Consider the following 17,108-nt stretch of genomic DNA (forward strand, 5'->3'; position numbering starts at 1 on the left):
TGTGTGTGAGATGGGTGTGTGAGAGTAGTATGTGGGTGTGTGTGAGTGTGAGCATGTGAGTGTGTGTGAGCATGAGTGTGAGAGTGTGTGTGAGAGTGTGAGTGTCTGCTTCACATTCAGTACAATTATGGTACAACAATAAAGTCAACTAATATTTGCTTAACCACTGCATATGTATATCAAAATAAACCATTTACTGTAGAGTCCTTTGCAAAGATAGGCTATAGAAAACATACTCTAGAAAACTCCAGATTGAAATTTCCCCATAGAAAATAAGATCTCATCAGTCCGATACATGAAGTGCTGCCTCCTTAACTTCGGGTTTGCCTTTGGCAGCTGGCAGGCTTTTAGTTCACTTCCTTCACACCTTGATAGTAATGCACCTTCCACGATCTAAACCCTAGAACTCTGTACTTTGATGAATTAACCTTTCAAGGAAAGATGCTCAGCTAACAAGAAGAGGCTTTATTCCAGGCCAGTTAATGAAGGTTGACCAAGTCAGACTGAAATGAATTAAGTTAACTGATCAATTATTTATATGAAGCAGAAAAAATGCCCTTAAAACACTCTGCCTAATCATCAAAGGAAGTGAAAATTGAACTAAACACGGATTTATAATATCGCATGCTTACTCCTATGGGAAGCTCAGTCACTGGAACGACAATGGCACTAATAAAAGCCGACTCACAAAGGTTCTAAATTAAAACAATTTCAAATGCTGTATGACAGAAAATGCTAAATAGTACTGAAATATTTCCAAATGCGTAAACTAGCAACAAAATCGTCCACACACAATGTACAATGCAGTTTAAAAATACTATGGGCTGTTCTGCTGATATTATGCATGCAATGTCGCCACATAATGAATTTTCACAATTATAAAAAGAGAAGGAGTACATTTTCTAAAGCACGGCAGCTAAAAAGTAATCAAGAGAATGAGCCTAAAGGCTATTTCAATGTATGCAAAATTACTGACCCGCAGTAAACTAAAAGTAGCCCACATTGAATGCAGAATATAATGCCCAAATGCTAAGTACCTATTCTGATGAGGAACAGCTAAAATTAACACTCAATTAATTTTTGAATCGACAAACAAATGAAACTCATAAATCTATCTTCTCATTAATTTTACTGTGGTGCAATACCATTCTCCAATATCGAGAAGAAATCTTAAGTGTTATCCATCATGAATATCAAAAAAGGGTAGCACTAAAACAGCATGAATTATGTATATTACCTGTTGGTAAAAATGATAAATGTTTTATCATTTCCAATGCATAATGTGAGTTTCAGCATTATTGAAGATAAAAATATGTGATTTTCTTTGAATACTCAGCCAGAACAAAAGTGCATTAATTAAAAGGGGGAAAAGGCCCTGCCTCACAAACACATGATTTGTCAAGGTCACTGCACTGATATTCTTTTCGCTTATCTTTGACCTGCCCCGGCATTCTGTTGTCAATATTAACAGGTTTTGTCAGGTTTAAATGCACAACAAATACTCTAAAACAACAACAACAACATTCAAAGCAATAACACAGGCAGTCCTTGTGAAGGTTTTGAACTTGTTTACCAAACACCGCTAGGAACAAACTGAGTTTTCGGTCACCTGCTGCAACCACCTCCCAAGCACCGCACCTCTGCTCTCCGCGAGAGACCTGTTTAACACAGCATCTGTGGGACAAAGAACTTTCTCTCCATCTCTGGGTGCACACCGCACGTTGTTCCTGCAGTCTCCTGTACAGCTCTGCCTTCTCTTTTGCGGGATAAGGGTGAGGTCGTAGGGGAAGGAAGAGAAAGCAAACAACAGCATAGATACCATTCCATTCCAAGGAAATCTAGTGGAGAACGAAACAGCTTGTTAATCTGCCACCCACTTCATTGAAGTCACTGATAAGCAGAGCAAACCCAAAGTCTGCTTGAGCTGCATTCCATGGACAAGTTCCCTTCTTCTTTATCAAAACACAGCACTAAGTTTTGTACAACAGTACAGGATAAACTGCTGCTCACACCCGTAAACAGGGGTATATTTGTTTAATAGCTGATTGCTGCCATAGCTACTGTAAACAAGGCGCCTGCATTTGTGCTCATGAACAAACACATCATCTTGCAAGACCAATTTAACATTAACCAGGTGAAATAATCAACAGATTTTGTAGGTGACACTCAGCCAAGACAATGTAAACAGAATGAGGAGGAGAAAGGGGCCCCTACTTAGGGAATCAAGGTCGGGCAATGCTTTGTGGATTGAGTAAATAATGGAAAGAACTTTAAGACAAACAACTTCTTTCATCTACTGACATTTATAACAAGTGGGGGATTTTTGTATATTAAGGTAAATGGCAGCTGCAACCTTCATCACGAGATCAGCCCACTGAGAAACCAGGCTGACTTGTTTATACAAGATTCTGTTTACTCACAAACAGCAATTGTTTGCATCAGCAGGTTGCCCTCATCCATCAAGTTGTTATCCAAACCAAAGAGTCTCTATTTTGTGTCAGAAGGAACTGCAGATGCAATTCTGGAGAGAAGCAATTGGTGACGTTTTGGGTCGAGACCCTTCTTCAGACTGGAGAAAGGTCTCGACCCGAAAGGTCACCCATTCCTTCTCTCCAAAGATGCCTCCTGTCCCGCTGAGTTACTCCAGCTTTTTGAGACCCTCTATTTTATCCATTTACTTTGCTTCTTCTGCTGAAATCAAATCGTACAATCTCCATTTGTTCCAGGTCTTTCTGGATGGCACGATCACAAAGGGTGAAGTATCACGGTGGAAATTATTCTATTCAATATAGGACTTTTTTTTTAGTTGTCTGACACAAGGAAAATGATTTAAGTGTGTATTTAAACTGGTTTGAAATAAACACACTCGCAGAAAAGCAATGTGCTTCAGGCAAAACTGAATAATTTCATCAGATGTCAACATGTGAGAAAATGGTCTTTCTGAGCACATGGAGTTTAAAGCGTTACAACACTTGAGCAATTTCAAAGTGCCACAGGAGGGTGGATTTGAGGAAAATGGATGCAATTTACTGGTGTTCCACAAGATAACATTTTCAAGCTCAGCATCACAAATAATAGTTGCAATTGGTTTGTCAATAAAGACAGAAAAACTTTCATTACCTCCGTGAATCATTGATCTCATCGAAGCGTTGTCGTAACCTGGTCCTCATTTAAGTTGCAAACCATTTATTTGCATAACTCGGGCACAATTCTAGTAATGCGACCTTCCCTTCAGTAAGCATGTCCTGGTATTCAGATCACCGTCAGATATCTGCACAAACCTCCATCCTCAAACACTGCACTGTGCACATTTTTACATTTACACACAAACAAGAAGCAAGACCTCAAGTCTGCTTCATCACTAAAGAGCTAATTGCTTAACTGATCTTAGCCTCAAATTTAATTAATCACTGATTCTGATACCCCTTAATACCCATATAGCCTGAAACTTTGACCATCCAAGACTTGAATGCATGCAGTGACAATACAAAACCATTTGGTATTATGATTTCCAAACATTCATAACCCTCCAACAGAAATGGCTTCTCATTGCCATTCAATGAGCAATCCCTTATTCTGAAGCAAAAGGATTGAAGTATATTGGTAATACGGTCTTTGATGAGTCTATTTTTTCCTCAACGTATGCATTCTTACTTACAAGCTTTTGGACAAGCTTTTCCCTTTGAGAATAGGGAAGATTCAAACAAGAGGACATGACTTCAGAATTAAGGGACAGAGGTTTAGGGGTAATATGAGGGGGAACTTCTTTACTCAGAGAGTGGTAGCGGTGTGGAATGAGCTACCAGTGGAAGTGGAAGTGGTGGAGGCAGGTTCATTGGTATCATTTAAAAATAAATTGGATAGGCATATGGATGAGAAGGGAATGGAGGGTTATGGTATGAGTGCAGGCAGGTGGGACTAAGGGGAAAAAAAATTTGTTCGGCACGGACTTGTAGGGCCGAGATGGCCTGTTTCCGTGCTGTAATTGTTATATGGTTATATGGTTACATAAACACACCAGCACGCATGCGTCCACATACACACGCACATACACACACACACACACACATTTTGCATATGTTCCAACTCTGGAAGTTGCCGATAAGGACAGGGAGATATTTTACAGTAATCTTGTCTACGTCACAGAAGGAGACAAACTAATTTCCCGGGTAACTTCAATGCCGGGGTGGGAAAAGTTGCAGTCTTCTGTCAAGACACGATCAGCAAAGAGGGAGTAGACAAGACAATACTCCACTGGGGTTCGCCCTCACACAAAATGCCTGGTGTACACACCTCCATTAAGCTGCACCCCCCGTTCATCTGAGAGACAAACACGAGACCTCACAACAATACTTGACACACTGGTATCCATTAAATCACATCATCCTCTAAGCAACACAGTAAATCTCCTCCTCACTGTGATGGAAGGCAAAGTCATTGGCTCTCCCCTGTTTTCCATTTTTCTCCCGATGTTAAAGCCCCCAGCGGGCGATGGCAAGTTCCGTGGCCGTTAAGGCCGCGCCGGGCGATGTAAGTGCGCCACCACAGCTCTCCACGCTCCGAAGCCGGCCAGCTCCTCGATGGTAGGTCCGCAGGCTCCGCGACTGGAGTCCCAAGTCGTTCTGGTTGGAGGCTGCTCCACGGTGCTAGGCCCCAACGACAATTGAGACCCGATAGGGAAAAGGTCGGGTCCCCCGCTCCCCACACATACACAGTTAAAAACAATATATAAACTACAACCAAACTATACATTCAACAGGCCAAAAATTAAAAAAAAGACAGATGGACTGCAGAGGCCGCTGCCGCAAGGCACCACCATCATTACATCTTTTTTAGAATGTTTCAGAATGAAATTCACATTTTGATCCATTATACATTAACTGAGTACTTTTCCTACCAACAGAAAGCTGATGAATGGACCCGCCTTCTGACTTCACAGATACAGCAAAACACTGAGTCCACACTGACTAGTGATAACCCTTAACCCGAGGGACAATTTATAATTTCCAGAAGCCAATCAACCTACAAACCTGTACATCTTAGGAGTGTGGGAGGAAACCACGGCACCTGGAGAAAACCCACGTGGTCCAAGGGAGAATGTACAAACTTCGCACAGACAGCATCCGTACTCAGGATCAAACCTGGGTCTCTAGCGCTGTAAGGCAACGGCCATCTAAAGTCCCGCCGGGCAAACCTAAAAGCCGTGCCATTTTGCCCGGCTTGGCAAGCACCTGGGACACCTTCCATTCAACTCTGAGCAGGCCCCCCTCTCCATCTCTCTCTCTCTGTCACTCTCCGTCTCCGTCTCCGCCCGCCATCCGTGTCTGGGTCTCCGCTCTCCAGACACTCCTCATCCGCCGGCTGGGCCGGCAGCCCTGCACATGCGCACTGCCATGGCAACTGCTCGCCGCTGGGCACTTTCTCCCTCCCTTTGCATTGTGGGATATCTAGCCGATATTGCTGTCCGGTCGCCGCCTTGTCACGACCGCTGAAACCCAACACGGACTCAATCCCTGGAGCTGGAGTAACTCCGGCTTCTTGGTTTCCTGGTCCTACAAAAATATTCAAAATGGAATTTAAACTGGAGGTGGTGGAGGGTCTACCACCAAACTCCAAACTCTAAACAATAACAGCCTATTGCACTGCTGTTTATTTATTGTGCATATATATGGTCTCCGGGATATAGACACACTAAACTTTTATTTCCTGTTCTGTATTATGTTTACATATTCTGTTGCGCTGCAGCAAGCAAGAATGTCATTGTCCTATCTGGGACACATGACAATAAAACTTTCTTGACTCTTGACTTGGACAAGCAAAAAATGGTTCTTGGGAAAAAAGAGCTACATTAAATTTAGTTGCATCTGGTTGGGTAACTATGGTAGGGTGAAGACTATTCCATGCTTAAATTGTGCGGGGGAACTCCGTGGAGCAGCCAGTATCTCTGGATAGAAGAAATTGGGTGACGTTTTGGGTAGAGACCCTTCTTTAGACTCCCTCTAGTTTTAGTATTTTTAGCTTAATTTAAAGATACAGCATGGAAACAGGCCCTTCGGCCCACCGAGTCCACGCCGACCACCGATCACCCATACACTAGTTCTATCCCACACATTAGCGACGTAAGTCAAGAGTCAAGAGTGTTTTATTCTCTCACGTCCCAGTTAGAATAATGAAATCCTTACTTGCAGCAGCACAACAGAATATGTAAACATAGTACTCTGTAAACAATGTTATAAACGAGAAAACATTTCTGTATATATTTATATATGAATATATAACTATATAAATAAATATGTGTGTGTGTACATGTGGGCGCATAATATATGTATACCCACACACACACACAATTTCCCTCCTGGTATTAATAAAGGTCTATCGTATAGTATCGTGTGTGTAGGAAGGAAATGCAGATGCTGGTTTAAACTGAAGATAGACACAAAAAGCTGGATTAACTCACCAGGTTAGACATAATCTATGGACAAAAGGAAAATATTACGTTTTGGGTTGGGTCTTAAAAAGGTTCCTGCACACCTTTGGAATGTGAAAGGAAACAAGAGGACCCTGAGAAAACCCAGGCGATCAAAGGGAAAAGGAGCAAATTCCATTCCGACAGCACCCATATTCAGGATCCAATCCAGGTCTCTGGCACTTTTAGGCAGCAACTTTATGGCCAATGTACTGCCCCATAGTCTTGAACTGAATTAAACATACAGTAGCTGTAAAAGGGGACATAGTGTCACTTGAGAGATTTAAGACTGAAAATGAATAGTTTCTTTTTTTTAGTAACCAAAGTTATCAGCGTATAATTTTTTGTGTGTTGGAGAACAAAATATAGTGGCGCAGCTGGTAGACTTGCTGCTTCACACGCCAGAGATCTGCGTTCAATCCTGTCCTTGGGCACTGTCTGTGTTGAATTTGCACATTCTCCCTGCAAGCGTGTGGCTTTCCTCCCACATCCCAAAGACGCATTGGCTTTGTAGGTAAACTTGTCTCTGTAAAATTGCCCCTAATGTGTAGGGAGCGGGTGAGGAAAGTGGGATAACAGAACTTGTGTGAATGGGTGGTAGACAAAAAAGCTGGAGAAAATCAGCGGGTAAGGCAGCATCTATGGAGTGAAGGAATAGGTGACCTTTCGGGTCGAGATCCTTCTTCAGACTGATGTGGGGGGGGGGGGGGGGGGGGGGAAAGAAAAGAAGAGGCAGAGACAGTCGGCTGTGGGAGAGCTGGGAATGGGAGGGGAAGGAGGGAGAAAGCAAGGACTACCTGAAATTGGAGAAGCCAATGTTCGTACCGCTGGGGTGTAAACTACCCAAGCAAAATATGAGGTACTGTTCATTCAATTTGCAGTGGACCTCACTCTGTCATGGAGAAGGCTCAGGCCAGAAAGGTCGGATTCAGAATGGGAGGGGTAGTTGAAGTGCTGAGCCACCGGGAGATCAGGTTGGTTATTGCGAACTGAGTGTCGGTGTTGTACGAAGCAATCGCCAAGCCTGCGCTTGGTCTCACCGAGGTTGATCATACGCTGAATAATCCAACCACATTTTTGTTTGGAAGTGGAAAGAAATAATAGAAATTGCATTCATTACAACGTGTAAAAAGAGTTGAGATACAGTATTATAATTTTGCTGCATGTCGTTGTGGTATATATCATGTTTTGATTGGTGAATATGCTTAGTTTGTGACTTTACTTGAAGCAGAAATAATATGTGAATGCTTCATTGAGCATAATTCCGACTTGTAACTACGCATTTCGTCCGAGCACATTATCGCACGTGTCATGCAAGTCGTCTTAAATGACCACCTAAACTGTCATTTGGCAACCTAAAATGCTAAAACTTAAGTGAGAGCCTTGCTATACTGTTGTGCATCTTCAAGACAGGGATGGAGAAGGTTTTTGAGCATTATGTGAATTGAAGGAAAAGTTTCATTTAGTTTGGTTTATTGTCACGTGTACCGAGGTACAGTGAAAAGCTTTTATTGCATGCTAATCATTCAGCGGAAAGACATGATCGCAATCGAGGCATTGATAGTGTACAGATAAATGATAAAGGGCATAACGCTTAGTGCAAGATAAAGCCAGTAAAGTCTGATCAAAGATAGTCCAAGGGTCTCCACTGAGGTTGATAGTCATTCAGGACTGCTCTCCAGCTGTTGGTAGGATGATTCAGTTCCCTGATAACAAATAGGAAGAGATAGTGGCATTGAAGTCCAACCACTATCCTACAGAATGGTGTCTCGGGCTCAGTCATGCTCCTACTTCCATTCAGAATCACACTTCCATCACCACTCCACGCCTGACTTCAAAAGCATGCAAATTATGGAAGCAGGTGGAGACACAACTGTCAGAAACACAACAAATATCAGCATGAAAAAACACTTATCAAGTAATATAACTTCTACCTTTGCAAGTGAATTCACCCATTAAGTGTTGGAAGATCGTGGTAGAAATTTCATGCTCAATTGAGCAAGTTAGCCGTTAAAAGTGTTCATAAATCATTGGAGCAGAATTAGGCCGTTTGGCCCATCAGTCTACTCCGCCATTCAATCATGACTGATCTATATTTCCTTCTCAACCATTCTCCTGCCTTCTCCCTGTAACATTTGACACCGTTGCAAATCAAGAACCTATCAATTGCAGCTTCAAAAATAGCCAAAGACTTGGCCTCCATGGACATCTGTGGCAATAAATTCCACACAATCACCTGAGCGTACCATATTTTGGACAGATGACCAAAGAAATAGCTGCTACGAACCAACTGCCTGAACACACCTTGGAAAAAAATGTACATTAGGCAATCTAGTTGCTAGTTTGCATTAACCCTTTAACTTATAGTTAATTCCAGAACACATTAATATTTGTGATTTTAATATACACTTCCAATTAGCCTTACAAACCATGAATTTAGTTCAAATGGCCACATTAATATGCTTCATCCCTACAGCCATCAGGCTATTAAACACAACAACAAATACGCTCTGAACTACAACAGGCTATTATTATTATTATTGAACTATATTTGTTTATTTATTGAGTATGTGTGCATGTATATATATACACACTGAACTTTTTTTCTCCTATTATGTACTATGTTTACATATTCTGTTGTGCTGTAGCAAGTAAGAATTTCATAGAAACATAGAAACATAGAAATTAGGTGCAGGAGTAGGCCATTCGGCCCTTCGAGCCTGCACCGCCATTCAATATGATCATGGCTGATCATCCAACTCAGTATCCCGTACCTGCCTTCTCTCCATACCCTCTGATCCCCTTAGCCACAAGGGCCACATCTAACTCCCTCTAAATATAGCCAATGAACTGGCCTCAACTACCCTCTGTACCCTTTATTGCCATTGTCCGATCTGGGACACATGGCAATAAAACACTCTTGACTCTTGACCAGAGTAAAGCTGGATGGATTGCCTGGCATTGAACAATGCACCTCAGTTAGAAACTGCAAATACAAACAGAAAATTCAGCAAACACTTCGCATGTCGGAAAGATTTGGTGGCATGAGGTACAGTGAGCGGATATAGCAAGATTATCCTCAGCAAGTCAGGTTTGCCAAGTTTCCTCCTTTATAAATTTGGAGCTGGTATTTCCTTCCACAGCTGATGAATCCATGGACTCCTCCATACAAAACACCACTTGAAAGAAGCACTGAGAGCAGTCGGAGACACAATAGTATTTTATGTGTGGCTCAATAAGATCACCACTTACTGAGTGGGTCAAAGTCTGGGACATATTAATCAGAGTGAATCCTACACAGGTAGATTAGTTTAGTGTAGTTGAGAAATACAGCGCGGAAACAGACCCTTCGGCCCACCGAGTCCGCGACGGCCAGCGATCCCCACACACTAACGCTATCCTAAACACACTCAGGCCAGTTTACAATTAGACCATAGCCAATTAACCTTCAAACCTGTGCGTCATTGAAGTGTGGGAGGAAGCCAGAGATACCCGAGAATACTCTCGCAGGTCACGGGGAGAACGTACAAACCCCGTCCAGATAGCACCTGTGGTCAGGATCAAACCTGGGTCTCTGGCGCTGTGAGGCAGCAAATCTACCGCTGCGCCACCGTACTGCCCCAGTAGAGGGTCACCGACCACCTTGGCCTTTTCTAAATCAATATTCTAGCCAAAGTGATACTTAATCACCAATAACGTGGTCATTGATCCTTTGGACTTTGTCAGCACCACTTGGCATCAGTCTTCTTTGCAACTTATGCTTAAGAGTTGGGGGAAAAAAAGCTATATCCTAAGCACAAGCACAAGCGGCTGCCCTTGACATCAAGGTAATATTCAACTGAACCTGATATCAGGCAACACAGGCAAAATTGAGATAAATCGGAATCAAAGGGAAAACGCTTCACTGGTTGGAGTCATATCTCGCATAAAGGAAAGTGGTTGCGATCAGGTCGGAGTTTAATCACATTGGCTCCAGGCTATTGCTGCTGCTGATGTTGCTCAGGGCAGTGCATTAGGCTCAATTATTTTTAGCTACCATATTAATATTTTCAGTTCATCAACAGATCAGAAAAGAGGATATCCATTGATGCTCAAACCTATTTACTATTTATCTGAAAAAATGGGTCGGTTCATTTGGATTGCACCAGGACCCAGACACCATGCAGGAGGGAACTGGTGGTAGTCCCAATCGGTAGGTGCTGATCAGCCCTTTATTTTCTCTAATATAATCATGTGGCATTCCACCATACAGACACAAAATATTAGTTTTAAAATCCCTTGCATTTCTTTGCTCTCCAATTGCCTCTTTGTCCAAGGGGCCGAGTATTTTTCTAATCGCTTCTAGTTTATCGCAGTTTATTGGTACGTGGATCTCTTTCCAGTTCGCACATTTAACCTCTTTCCCCGCGCGGCTTGGAATGGCTGCGGGACTCTGCGAGCGCACGCCGGGGGCTCTAACACCAAGGCCCGGTGTGTGCGACCTCGCACCACCCGGCGTGGCTTTAATGGCCGCGGGACAATCGCCATCGCCAGCCGGGGGCTTTGACTTTGACTCTGATATCGGGGGGGGGGGGGGGAGAGTGCAGTGGAGAGATAAGTTTTTTTGGCCTTCCATCACAGCGATGTGATGGATGTTTATGTAAATTATGTTGTGTCTTGGGTCTATTTGTTTGTAATGTATGGCTGCAGAAACGGCATTTCGTTTGGACCTCAAGGGGTCCAAATGACAATTAAATTGAATCTTGAATCTTGTCATTTCTTTACACATTTCGTGCTAGTTTGAGTTTGAGTTCAGTTTATTGTCACGTGTGCCGAGGTGGAGTGAAGAGCTTCCGTTGCGTGCTAACCAGTCAGCGGAAAAACAATAAATGATCGCAATCCAGCCGTCCACAGTGTACAGTTTAGTCTGAGGTTCTAGTTTTGCCCTCTATATCAAACCTTGGCTGAATTTTAAAATAATGCTAATCCTCAGCTGTTGTGGCATTATTGCACGACTCTCTATACCTAATACAACTCTTATCTTCCCTCATTAGCTACGAATAGACCACTTTTCCAGCAGTTTTCCTTCCTCGAGGGAATGTTTATTCAATAAGATTTATAAATTACTTCTTTAAATGTTTGCCATTATTTATCTAAAGTCACTTTTGTTAATCTAATTTCTCAAACTTGCTCAGCCAACTTGCCAGTCATGACTCCTTAATCGTATTTAAATTTAAGACACTGGTTTCAGACTAAGACACATCCTCAAATTTGATGTGAAATTGTACCATTTCAATATCATTTTTCCCCAAGGTTCCTCACTACAAGATTACTAATTACCAATAACATTTAAATTATTTGTTCCCAAATTGTTTTTATAACAAATTGTTCCACTGAAGCCCCCCGAATGTTTTCTATGACTGTATCCTAACCCACCCACTCCTGCAAGCTTGGTTTTGCTCAGTCCTCATGAAGATTAAAGGCACCCAGCATTATTGCATTATCCTTGTTACACGATCTTCTAATTTCCTGATTGATCCATTAGGCATTTTATAAACTACTCCCACAGTATTTGCTGTTAGTTTTTAAACCTACTCTCACTGATCCTGGATCCTGATGTTAATGGGCCGAGATGTTTTCTACCCACTGACATAGCTCAGCTTTCATTATCAAGGCTACCCAAAGCCCCACACCCTGCAACATTAAATCCCCAGCCTTGGTCATCTTGCAAACGCAAATCAGCAACAGTTACTAACTCAAACCCATTTATCTCCATTTGTCCGGTTAATTCATCTATCTACATACAAATTCCGTCCGCATCCAGTTGCCGTGCTTTTCATGTTGACAGTCTACTCTTTTCTCTCGAGCTGGCCTTAGTCACTCATGCCCTTTTACAGTCAGTAACACGGACTCTTTTTACTCTTCATTTAAAAATCTTTTCTTTTATCTTCGAACTTTTAAAGTTATATATTTAAAATTGCTCTTGTGAATCGCACCGTGGGATTGACTTTTAAATTTCGTTGTACCATGTGCAATAACAATAAAGAGATTCATTCATTCATTCATTCATTCATCCATTCATTCATACCCGAACCTTCCCTTCCCCAACTACCCTCACAATGTTTCTAACACCCAAATTATTTGATTTGACAGAGTTAGCGTTCCCGAGTAGTTTTAAGTGGAGTCCATCCCAACAACACAGCTTGCTCCTTCCTCAGTAATGATATCCCACTGCCTTGCCATTTAGCTTTGCCTTTAATTCCCCCTCCTATCTGTCTCTATGCCAATTTGCTCAGAGGTTGTAATAGAGGGAAGGGTACATTTTAACATCTGCTTTTTAACGTACACACTAGCTTTTACACCATTTCGAAAAAAACTTGTTCCTAGTTCTAATTATGTCACTGGTTCCAATTCAATCCTCCCTTCCTTCCTCCAAACTCTGTTTCAGTCCTAAAATCAGGAAGGCAACACAGCAGGACCCAGCCATGGTTGCTAATGATAGAATTTATCCTGCAGACTAGATTACCCATTACATCTCCCAATGTTCCTTTCAATCGCATAACCTGTAGCCCCTTGTAGCGCAGCAGTGCAGTTCAACTGTCCTTCTTCCCTTGTTAACTTTCAGTTTAGTTTAGTTTGGAGATACAGCGAGGAAACAGGCCCTTTGGCCCACCAACCAACGATCCCCACAGATTACCACTATCCTACACACACTAGGGTCAATTTTACCATTTCAATTATACCAAGCCAATTAACCTACAAACCTGTACGTCTTTGGGGTGTGGGATGAAACCGGAGATCCCAGAGTAAACCGACGCAGGTCACGGGGAGAACGTACAAACTCCAGAAACTGTATTCTCAGCCACACCAGGAGCAAGTATTTTGAAACTTCTGGACAATTAAAAAGCTCACATTTCCACTGCTGCATCTGAGGTGTATTTACCTGTCAAAGTCGCTTTCATAGGTTCCTGTTCATGACCACTAATTGAATCTACACTGCTATTTAACTAGAGGTGTAACTACCTTCTGAGACAAAAAGTTTAGGTGAACGTCCACCTCCTTGGTGCATCAGGCCAACTGCACAAAGATGCAGATGCCGTTGATTAGAAACATGTTGTTCGCCACTAATTTCACCTTGCTGTGGATGTGGCAAACCTCTGGTATTCTGAGTGTAGTTACAGCTCTGGTTTATTAACAGTGTAGATTTAATGGATGGTCACAAACAGGAATCAATGCATATGAGACATGCAGGTAAATACACTTTAGATGCAGTAGTGGTAATCAGAATATTTTCTGTCCAAATCAAATCTCTCTCTCTGTCTGTCTGTCTGTCTGTCTATCTATCTATCTATCTATCTATCTATCTATCTATCTATCTATCTATCTATCTATCTATCTATCTCTATATTTATATAGATCTATATGTGTGGGTGTGTGTGTGTGTTATACGTATGTTTATATGTATATTTAAGTCAATTCATAATTAACTTGGTTTGGTGTGTTTTCAAAAGCTAATTAAAGTAACCTAACTTTTTAATTGAATCAATTAATAGTTAAACGCTCCTAATTTTAACACCCAGTATCCCAGGCTTACACAAACCATTACATATTAAAGACTGTAAAGCAGCCCCGGTTTCCCCTGCTGCATGCTGGAATCCATGGCAATTTGTGCCCATCAGGAAACAAAAATCACCTTAGCCTTGCTAACATTGGAACATGGGGTCAATTGATGTTAGTAGGCACTAACTGATCAATTTCAGAGAGGGTAATTCATTGATCCATCAGCTTGTGGCAGCCTCACTTGAAGGAAGTGTTTGGTGAATTTATTGATGAAACACTGCTGTACCACACTATTAGTGTTCTATCATGGTTGCCATCAGGGACATGCAATCATCAAATTTATCGTGAGATAAATCCTTCATGCTTCAATTGCATGCAAAAATTGATCTTTTACATAGCTTGGACCGCCTTTTTAAGTTAATGGCTTTGTTTATATTTAGTTCATACTAAACCAGGAAATACCTGCTCCAAAATATTTCCATTTTTATCTTTAGTTTTTTGTTTAGTTTAGAGATACAGCATGAAAACAAGCCTTTCGGCCCACCGAGTCCACACCGACCAGAGATCCCCGCACACTATGCTACATATACTAGGGACAATTTGCAATTTTACCGAAGCCAATTAGCCAACAAATTTGGCGTGTGGGAGGAAGCTGGAGCACCCGAAGAAAACCCACGCAGGTCACGGGGAGAACGTACAAACTCCGTGCAGACAACACCTGTAGTCAGGATCCCTGGCGCTGTAAGGCAGCAACCCTACCACTGCACCACCGTGTAAAGTATCTCTTTAATAAAGAGAAAAAAAAGTGACAAAAGCAAAATCTGAAGGATTATTAAATTTTGGTTTGATGTAAAAAGCAGTAATGTGAGGAAGAGAGAACGTGAAGACAGAACTATGTATAGACGACCTACGGTGGAACTGTCCAGCAAAATTAGAAGGGCACCTTGACTCAAACTTGCAGCCGATTGTAGTGTAAACGAGATCACGCAATTAGTGCTGAATTATGGGCAGTTCTGTGATGCAGACTCACTGGGCTGAAACTGTCCAAAGTCAATTCACTTGGGGCTTTCCAGCTAATAGATAACGGAAACTTCCACTCAATCAGGATTTGAACCGAGGTCCCAAAGGTGAAAGGAAAGTGTGCTAACGTACCACACCACCCGTTTCTTTCAACTTAAAATGTAAATTAGATTTGGAAAGAAATCACAGTGACTGTGGTGACCTTGGCTACCCTGCTAATGGGCATATTCTTATCCGCATTTGATTGCCATGCTGTCTGTACTTTTTGCCTAATTGGAATAACTGGACATCTCACTTACCACAGGGGTGTTATACTATCACAACTGGGTTCCCATGGCTGTCCTATAATTATTTTTTCTCTGACATACAATGTGGAACTGAGAGTGCCACGTCGTTCCTGCAAGGCTATTTGAAACTTTACAATGCAGATCAATTTCATGAAAACTGCCCTTCGGCTCAGACCACTGATCTTTAATCTTTATCATTGCATTCCACCCAATAACTAAACATCCTGATATCCATGACATTAAATTCCACTATGAAAACCAGAATGACCCCACAATAAATAAATCGCGACTGGAAAGTGTTTCTATTCCTTTTTTTCTCAATCTTGCACTTAAGATCTTTCCCAATCTTGCACTGTTTTGTGCCTTCCCCTCTTAAATGGTATTTACTGGTTTCAACACAGTATTCGTTGCCTTTGTGGTCATTGTTGGAGAAGTTCCCCCCAAAATGATTATCATTCATGACATTCAGCAATTACAATCGGTAGAGTGGAATGTCAGAATGGACAACACAAAATTCATAGAATCATCAGATATTACAGCAAGGCCATTCATTGCAGGGGCGGCAGGATGGGTGCTTGTTAATAGAGGGTACATATACACACACTGAACATTTTCTTGTTTCTTATATTGTTTACAGTGTACTATGTTTACATATTCTGTTGTGGTGCTGCAAGTAAGAATTTCATTGTTATATTTGGGACATATGGCAATAAAACTCTTGACTCTTGAAACAGACTCTGGCACATTGACCACGCAAACCATTAAGAAGTCATTTACACCAATCCCATGTTACATAGTATTGTAAACAATACAATAAACAAGAAAAAGTTCAGTGTGTGTATATGTACCATCCATAATGTTTGGGACAAAGACCCATCATTTATTTATTTGCCTCTATACTCCACAATTTGAGGTTTTTAATCAGTTTTCTCTTCAGCATATAAAAGGCATGCTCAATTGGGTTCCGATCGGGTGATTGACTTGCACTCAAGAATTGACCATTTTTTAGCCTTGAAAAACTTCTTTGTTGCTTTAGCAGTATGTTTGGGATCATTGTCGTTGTAGAATGAACCACCGGCCAATGGGTTTTGAGGCATTTGTTTGAACTTGAGCAGATAGGATGTGTCTATACACTTCATAAGTCATTATACGACCACCATGAGCAGTTGTATCATCAATGAAGATAAGTGAGCCAGTACCTTCAGCAGCCATACATGCCCAGGCCATAACACCCACACCACTGTGTTTCACAGATGAGGTGGTATGCTTTGGATCTTTGGCAGTTCCTTTTCTCCTCCATACTTTGCTCTTGCCATCACTATGATATGTTAATCTTCGTCTCATCTGTCCATAAGACCTTTTTTCAGAACCGTTGTTGCTCTTTTAAGTACTTCTTGGCAAACTGTACCCAGGCAATAGAATTTTTGTGGCTAACCAGTGGTTTGTATCTTGCAGTGTAGCCTCTGTATTTCTGTTCATGAAGTCTTCTGCGGCAGTGGTCATTGACAAATCCACACCTGACTCCTGGAGAGTGTTTCTGATCTGTTGGACAGGTGTTTGAGGATTGTTCTTAATTATAGAGAGAATTCTTCTGTCATCAGCTGTGGAGGTCTTCCTTGGCCTGCCAGTCCCTTTGCAATTAGTAAGCTCACCAGTGCTCCCTTTCTTCTTCATGATGTTCCAAAAGGTTGATTTTGGTAAGCCTGAGGTTTGGCTGATGTCTCTAACAGTTTTATTCTTGTGTCTGAGTCTCATAATGGCTTCTTTGACTTTCATTGGCACAACTTTGGTCCTCA

At 41.8% G+C, this 17,108-nt stretch overlaps 1 protein-coding gene across 16 annotated transcripts in view; it reads right to left on the bottom strand.

Annotated features, from left to right (window-relative positions):
* foxp1b (forkhead box P1b) overlaps positions 1-17,108 on the bottom strand; it is a 474,222-nt gene that overhangs the window by 257,592 nt on the left and 199,522 nt on the right. The window contains exon 1 of one of the 16 annotated variants that reach the window (XM_055647679.1): positions 1,820-1,843. The exons of 13 other annotated variants lie outside the window; for them this stretch is intronic. The gene's annotated coding sequence lies outside the window, so the exon portion shown is untranslated. 2 more of the 16 variants (XM_055647677.1, XM_055647678.1) reach the window with 2 other exon arrangements.

The sequence above is a fragment of the Leucoraja erinacea genome, chromosome 16 (assembly GCF_028641065.1).
Source record: "Leucoraja erinacea ecotype New England chromosome 16, Leri_hhj_1, whole genome shotgun sequence".
Classification (NCBI taxonomy): Eukaryota; Metazoa; Chordata; class Chondrichthyes; order Rajiformes; family Rajidae; genus Leucoraja; species Leucoraja erinaceus.